Here is a 7,468-nt window from a genome sequence, read left to right as displayed (position 1 = left end):
TCAGTAGAGCATTCATTATCTACTTTTCTTTTTAATGATAGCCGTCCATGATGCTACCGTCTGATGGCTATTCAAAGAGAGGTACATTAAATTGGTTGGTCAGCGTTTTCAGCTTCGTTCCCATAATCAAAGGTGCAGGTCCTCAGAGGTATTTTAGTTTCTAGAATAAAAATAACTCCTCTAGATTTGCATATGTCTACTCCCAAGATCCAACCTACTTTGAATTTGGTAGGTACATGCAAAGAGGCCAAAAGCTGAACAGTGTTCTGCTCAGCGATGTGGTGAAAACCAAGCACCTCTTGAATTGAACACTTCAAGGCAAGATTGTGGCAAGAAGCCTGGGCTGCTATGTAGAGAATTTTAGTTTTCAGAGTTGGCAGGCAGTAGAGTTTCAATGCAGGGTTATTGCACTCAGAAATATGTTTCTGGCCTCATGGGAAGGCCAGAACACCACATAAAATTCTGCTGCAGCATGAAAGAGTTGAAAGGGTTCTTTCTATGATGTAACCTCACAGGAAATCTAACCTGACAAAATAAAAATACCCTCTCTTCTCTTTCATTAACAAGAAAATAATCGCCTTGTTAATCAACTGAGTGTAATATGTTTTACCTCAGCTCTGCAAAGTACTTGCTTGTCCTACAGCATGTTTCAAACCCCATTCCTATTCTGCAAGGCAAGAAAATAGGGTGTACAACTTAAAACATTTACAGCCATCATTTTACTTGATAAATCAGTGCTAGTGAGAACCATGTGAAACTGTTGATGGCATGAGGTCTCCACCACAGGCCCATGAGAACTGAAGGGCAGAGGAAGATCTGGGTGTTGTCTGCCCACCACTCATTTTTCATACATGCCCAGGTTAAACTCTTGACCCTACTGAAATAAGGGATGTTGTCAATTACTTGAATGGGACCAAGCCTTTGGCCACAGACTTTAAGGATGACCACCTTGACTGGTCTATTATGACACATCCAGGAATCCCTGTGTTAAGCTCAGAACTTCTGTCTGTACTAGGTACTTTAGGAACACATCCAGTGTTGGTTTAAAGGTTTTAAATAGAGAAGTATTCATTGTATACCTATTAAAGGTATTCCAAAGGCAAATTACTCTCACTCTTTAAAGACTGACTCTTACCTCCCATCTTAATTTGTATATATTCAGCTTCTAGATGTTGAATATCACCATATCTGATGGTCTAAAGCACTCACTTCTATTAAAATACCCATAACCATTTATAGATCACAATCAAAACAGCTCTTAATATTTTCTCCAATAAACAGAGGAAACTTAAATATACACAATTTTCAACAGGAGAAAAAGTTTATTGGCCAGCTATCAAAGAAAAATATTTTTCAATGGAAAAAGGAATAAATGGCAAATCTGGGTCAGATTTGAATATAGCCATGCCAAAATGGGTTTATTTTAGTATGTGTATTAATATAATTACATTATATATTTAAATAGGAACCACTGCATTTTCCTGACAATAGGATGGCACAGAGTCTTGAATTGTTGACTGAATTAGAGCACTATTTTCAAAATGTAATAAAATAGAGAAAAAAAAAAAACTAAGTTGCCCAGGGAAGACAGGATTCATAGGTTCAGGAATAGTACTGTCCCTCAGCATGCTTATGTCCTCAGGGACAGGGAAATGGTAAAATTAAAACTGACCAAAGGAGATAATGAAAGGGCAAGAAGAGAAAATCTAAGAAAGATGGGTTCTCTTGAAGTTAGTGAGTTGAAAGGGGAAAGGTGGCAAGAAAAAAATTAAGGCAACAAAGAGGTCTCCATTATATGGGAAACAAAAAACTTGGATAAGATTACTTCCTTGCAGAAAAGTGGATTACAGTGTTGGTTGGAGGGGATTAACAAGACAAAAGAAGTTTATGTAGTTGGGAGGCTGGGGCTAACTCTATTCTTTGACTTTAAAATTGCCAACTTTTTAGCCAGAAAAAAAAATCAGAGATAAAGGAATTTTATCTGTTTCCCATTTCCCATTTCCCCACCACATTCCTCTGTTTCAGTGTCCAAAATGCAAGTCTGTTAGGAAAGAGGACTGGAGTGAACTGACATAGCTACAAGACATTATTCCTTATTCTAAGGAATTCTTAGAAATCTTATTCTAAGATTTCTGGAAATTTCAGACTCTATGAAGATAAGGATAATAATGCTTATATTTCTTTCAGGGTGGTAAAAAACTTTGAAGTTTCTAAAAACTGAAATTAAAAGCTCTGAGTGGGAAGAAATGAATCTATTCAGTGACTAACTGGTATAGCTCTCTTATGGATTATGTTACCAATCAATCTCATGTGAAGATATGATTTGACCTACCAATACAGAATAAATTAATAACAGCAGGTAAGGATATTCTTTATGTTCTCTTTAAATGCATATTTACAAATTATTAGACAGATCTGCAGACAATGTACTTATTCAATATGAACAATACAAATGTTTTTATCTGGACATAACTTGAAGTGATAAACCTCAGAGAATTGTCGCCAGGGCTGGAAGTGTGTGTTCTTCTGGATCCTTTTTAACAAATTCCCAGCCCATTGTCCAGATTTACTGTAAAAAAAAGCACCAAGAATTTAGCGTGTACAAAAAATTATTCAGAGAGAAGTTGCTTCTCTGCTAAAAGTGATAAAAAAGATCTCTTCCCTGTTTTTTTTAACTGTGAAGTGCTATTAAGTCACAAGAGTCTTATTTGCATGACACAGTAGTTTTCATTCGTTGTTATCCAAAACAGAATCACAGAGAATCACAGAACTAGTAAGGTTGGAAGGGACCACTGTGGGTCACCAGGTCCAAGCACCCTGCTTAAGCAGGGTCATCCTAGCCTTGCTGAAGTCAAGGTAGACAATATCCACTGCTCTCCCTTCATCTATCCACGTACTTGCTTCATCGTAGAAGGCAGTCAGGTTGGTCAAGCATGATTTACCTTCAGTGAATCCATGCTGACTGCACCTGATCATCCTCTTGTCATTCATGTGGATAGAGATGGATTACAGGCTGAGGCATTCCACCACCTTTCCAGGGACTGAAGTGAGGCTGACTGGTCAGTAGTTTCCTGGGTCCTCATTCTGGAGTAACATTTGCTTTCTTCCAGTCCTCAGGAACCTCTCCTGATTGTCATGACCTTTCAAAAATGGCCATGAGCAGCCTAACTGTGGTGTCTGTCAACTCTCTTGACACTCCTGGATGCATCCTGTCAGGGCCCATGGACTTCTGGATGTCAAGTTCATCTGGGTGATCTCTAACCCAATCCTACTTGGCCAAGGGAAACAGAATACCAGACTCAAGAGCAAGAAAATTCAAAACCAATATGGAAGGAGTGAATTAAGCCATCTTGAAAGAAGACTGAAATGTGACTAAAGTGCAACAGATTTATTGTTCTACAAATAATTTTCTTGATTTGAAGGATGTATTTCTAGTGTAGTATTGCTTGGAAAGTTAGGTCACAGTTTTGGATTTATATTAACTTTGTATGAATATTGTGCTTTAGTTTTGTTCTACCTTTGCATCTCCTTATTTCAACTTGATTTCAGCTTCATTCTGAAATGCAGTTAACTCATACTGTAGTGCAGGTAAGTGGGAACACATTGCTCTTAGAAGTCTGTGGGAGAATAAAGCTGTATCTTGTAAAATGTTGATGATGAAACATTGCCAATGGCCTCTCTCAGTGTGCTATCTGTTCCTGAGACTTCAAAGAAAGAAGCAATTTCAGTTATAGAGATACGTTATGTCCTTATTTAAGGGGAAGGGGTCAGTTTCTGGTTACTCAAGCACATCTGAAAAACGTAAACTTAAATACTATCAAATTATCTTTGTACGGTGGGAGAAAAGAAAGTTATTTGTATGTACTGTGAAGCCAAATTTTGTGTGCGTGTCTAGGTGCTTTTATTGAAACGTGCAATGAATGACTCACCACAAATTATTCTCCTGAGTGGACCGTGTGAGTTTGAGAGCCAATAGGTCATCCTAGAAGTCCCAACCAATGCAGGAATGTCTTCTGCGAAGGCTTACTAAATGCTAGTTTTTAGTTGATTGGGCAATGACAGCCTTACAGCTTCCCCTGAGAGATCTTTTCATGTAACATCAATTCTACGTTAAGTCATTCCCGTTTCTCATTTTGTTGCCATATAAAACTTTCTGTGGGGCAAGAGAAAGATAATCAACGTGAATGAGAAAGGCCTGTGTCACATTTAATTAAAAATATTTTTGCCCCTGGAATGAAAAGGTATGGTGATGATTGGAGTCACTGGGGAGTCCTGCCTGAAAAGTGTTGGCATCATATCACCTTATTTCAGTGCAGATACAAAATTGAACAAAATGTGCAATTATGTCTTAAACAAAAATGTGGTGCTAGACATGAAATGCTTGTAGCTGAAGCAACATATGAACACATGGCATCTTTGCTAAGTAATTTGCTCTTAATTGTCAGCACATTTAGTACTGGCATTTTTAGATACATTTTTGGTTCATTCTCTAACAAATGACTCTACACTAATTGTTTCTCCCAGCAATTTATTGCACAGCTGGGAGACCAAGTTGCAGAATTGCACACACACTATCTTGTATTCAATTCATTTCTTGAAAATGTTTAAAATTCCATGAGGTAGTCAAGAATGATTTTAATTGCAGTGTCTACAATGACAATATGGAATTAATTAAATGTCTTGTGGGTCAGGTAAGGTATGGCTTTCAGAACCCATTGCTTGGTAATGTTTCAACAACTGTAATAGTGTAAATCAAGATATCTTTTAGTAATGGGGATAACTGTGACATTTCAGAGGCTCTCTTAAAAGCTTATTTTTATTTAAAAGGTGAACATCTGCTAAGGTAGCAAACTCATCTGTATGCAAAAGAATTATCTTTCTGAGGATCTTTCCATTATGAAATACCTGTCATGATTCTCTTGTACAAATCTGTTAGGTCTCACAAATCTTTCTCTCATGTCTCTCCTAAGGTGCACTTATCTTCTCTGATAAGAGATAAATATTCATAATTTTAAAAAAAAGAAAGTTTTAATTTTAAGCAGACCAAAGTCTAAAGGCTTACTAAGGAATATTATCTGGAACAATATAAATGGAGATGGATCCTTAGAAAATGGGTTGCCTACAGTATGTGGGAGTAACTTTCAAGAATCGCTGATGTCACATCTTAAGTTGGGAACAAATTGCTAAAAAGTCCTTCCCTCATGAATCACACTTCCCTGATACGTCAAATCACTTCAAGAGCAATCAGTCAAATTAACTGACATCATGAAGTGCTTAGTGATTTTTTTTTTTCCATATGAGAATAATCTTATAGCTTTCCAACTTCACACTGCAGGCAAGATCTCAAGACACTGTGGAAAAAGTGTTTGTATGAAGTTGGAATATTTTACAGTCTGAAGTGAGCAAATTCCTGAAAAATTCTTCAGGGCTTCTGGTGTTTTTTGGTTTTTGTTTTTTTTTTTTTTTTGGTTGGTTGGTTGGTCAGTTTGTTCTGGGGGGGTTTTGTTTGGTTGGTTGATTGGTTTGGTTTTTGGGGGATTTTTTGCAAGGCTTTACCATTGGAAAAGTATATTTATAATTGAAAGTACTCTGTGCTTTTAGTAGTCTGTGAAATATAAGTAGCACGCATTACTGCAGAGACTTAACATCACCTGTACATCTTTGCATACAGTGAGCCCTTTGAATTACTGACCTCATTTTGAATACCTATTTTGCAAGCTGTAACCTTTCCATTAGCAGAAGGACTTGGTGATAGCAGGATGGATTCACCTGGTCAGAACTCTTGAACCTGTGAAGTGCTTGGGCTGGAAACCCCTGTCACTGTTAGCACAAGCCAATGTCTGCTGTAGACCCACAGCAAGGTCACAGAAGCTGAAGTGGGACTTGGAAAGACCCATATGGCTTCACAGCAATGACTGAGATGATGGGTGAGGGAAAGAGGGTAGCCTTCAGTATGGGTATAATCCATCACTGAAGAGACTCTGGTGATAATCAACACCATTAAATAGATCTGCAAGAAGGTTAAGTCCTATTGGCACACATAAAAAGAAATAGCTGGTTTGGGACAGGGGGGGTTAGTGGTTTGTTTGGGTTTGGAAGGGGTTGGTTTTGAGTTTGGTTTCATTCTGTTTGTTTCACTGCATTTTTTCCTCCATGTACCTAAATTCTTTGTACAATTTCCAAGATGGTTGCATGCAAAAAGTATATATGCAAAAATCAGCCAATCAAATGTTTGCACATGCTGCCTCTAATTGTAAAATTAGACTAAAAATGTGTGAAAATCAGCATTTTTTTTAATTTTTATATCATGTTTAATAATATAAAACCTTTTTTTAGACCTTGCTGTAATCAGTTCACTGAGCTCTTTTAAATTATTCAAAACCCTGAATATACCATTTCTTCCACGTAAACCATCTAAGGAAGTAATTAGCTAGTGTATTTTTACTGTTTGTTTGTCTTTTCTGTGCAATCCTTTTTTTTTTTTTTTTTTTTTTTTTTTTTGCACAGGACATAAACATCCCTTTTGGTTTTAGCTATGAAGGGCAATCTAATAGAATAAATGCAGCCCAAGATAAATTGGCATTGCTCTGTCAGTGTTACTGAGTGGTGTCTGCTTAACCTAGAGCTGAATTTCCATTGATTTCAATTGAAGAAGGGCTAAGGTCCTTAATGAAAAAGGAGTAGAACCAAATAGTTCTTAGCTGAACAGTTTTGGGGTTGTTTTTTTCCTTCATAAATTTGCAGGCTGCAATCCTAAATCGTGTAGATCAGTTATCAGATTGTATTATCTGCTGATGTTCAGCATCTGTTAGCTAAATCAACAACTCTGAACAGCAAGACTGCAACTTTCTATAAATCACAGTTTAGTTAAAATAGCCTGTCTGTTACCTGCATGATACAGGGAGAGGCACAGCTCCTGAATAAGTGGAAGGGGAAATGGAAGGGCTGGGAAGCCCAAGATGGTGATCATGTTATATGATACTGTTAGGGAGGGTCTAAATAGCCTTCCCCTACCCTGCTGTTCTGTGCTTGCAGAAAATATAACAACACTTAAAACACCTGATTTAATTTTTTGTAAATCGATTTTTGTACATTGTTTCAGCTGACCAAACAAAGGCTTTGCTGCTCTGATAAAAGTTCAGGTTTTTTCCATCCATATCAGCTGGTCCAGTTAAAAGACAATCTATTCCTACAAAACTTACCTCTTATCCTCAGGCCACCACTGCTACCTAAAATAATACAGGCAATGGTGTATTTGGCAAGTAGTGGCCAAATACTTTATTAACCAAGTGATAGCCAGCCTTATCACCTGAAGATGTAATATCTATGCTGAAGACCTTCACTCCTGGCAGGAGAAATCCCACAGTTTATACACCTGAAATGTGAATTTGAGTAACTAAAGGCTTTTGTTTGCAACAAGACGCTGAGGGGAAGAAAAAAATAGCAGATTTATTCTGATCTGCCCCTT

Source organism: Vidua chalybeata, chromosome 1 (assembly GCF_026979565.1).
Source record: "Vidua chalybeata isolate OUT-0048 chromosome 1, bVidCha1 merged haplotype, whole genome shotgun sequence".
NCBI classification, from domain to species: Eukaryota; Metazoa; Chordata; class Aves; order Passeriformes; family Viduidae; genus Vidua; species Vidua chalybeata.
The sequence above is the reverse complement of the archived record's forward strand: the minus strand, read 5'-3'. Positions refer to the sequence as shown.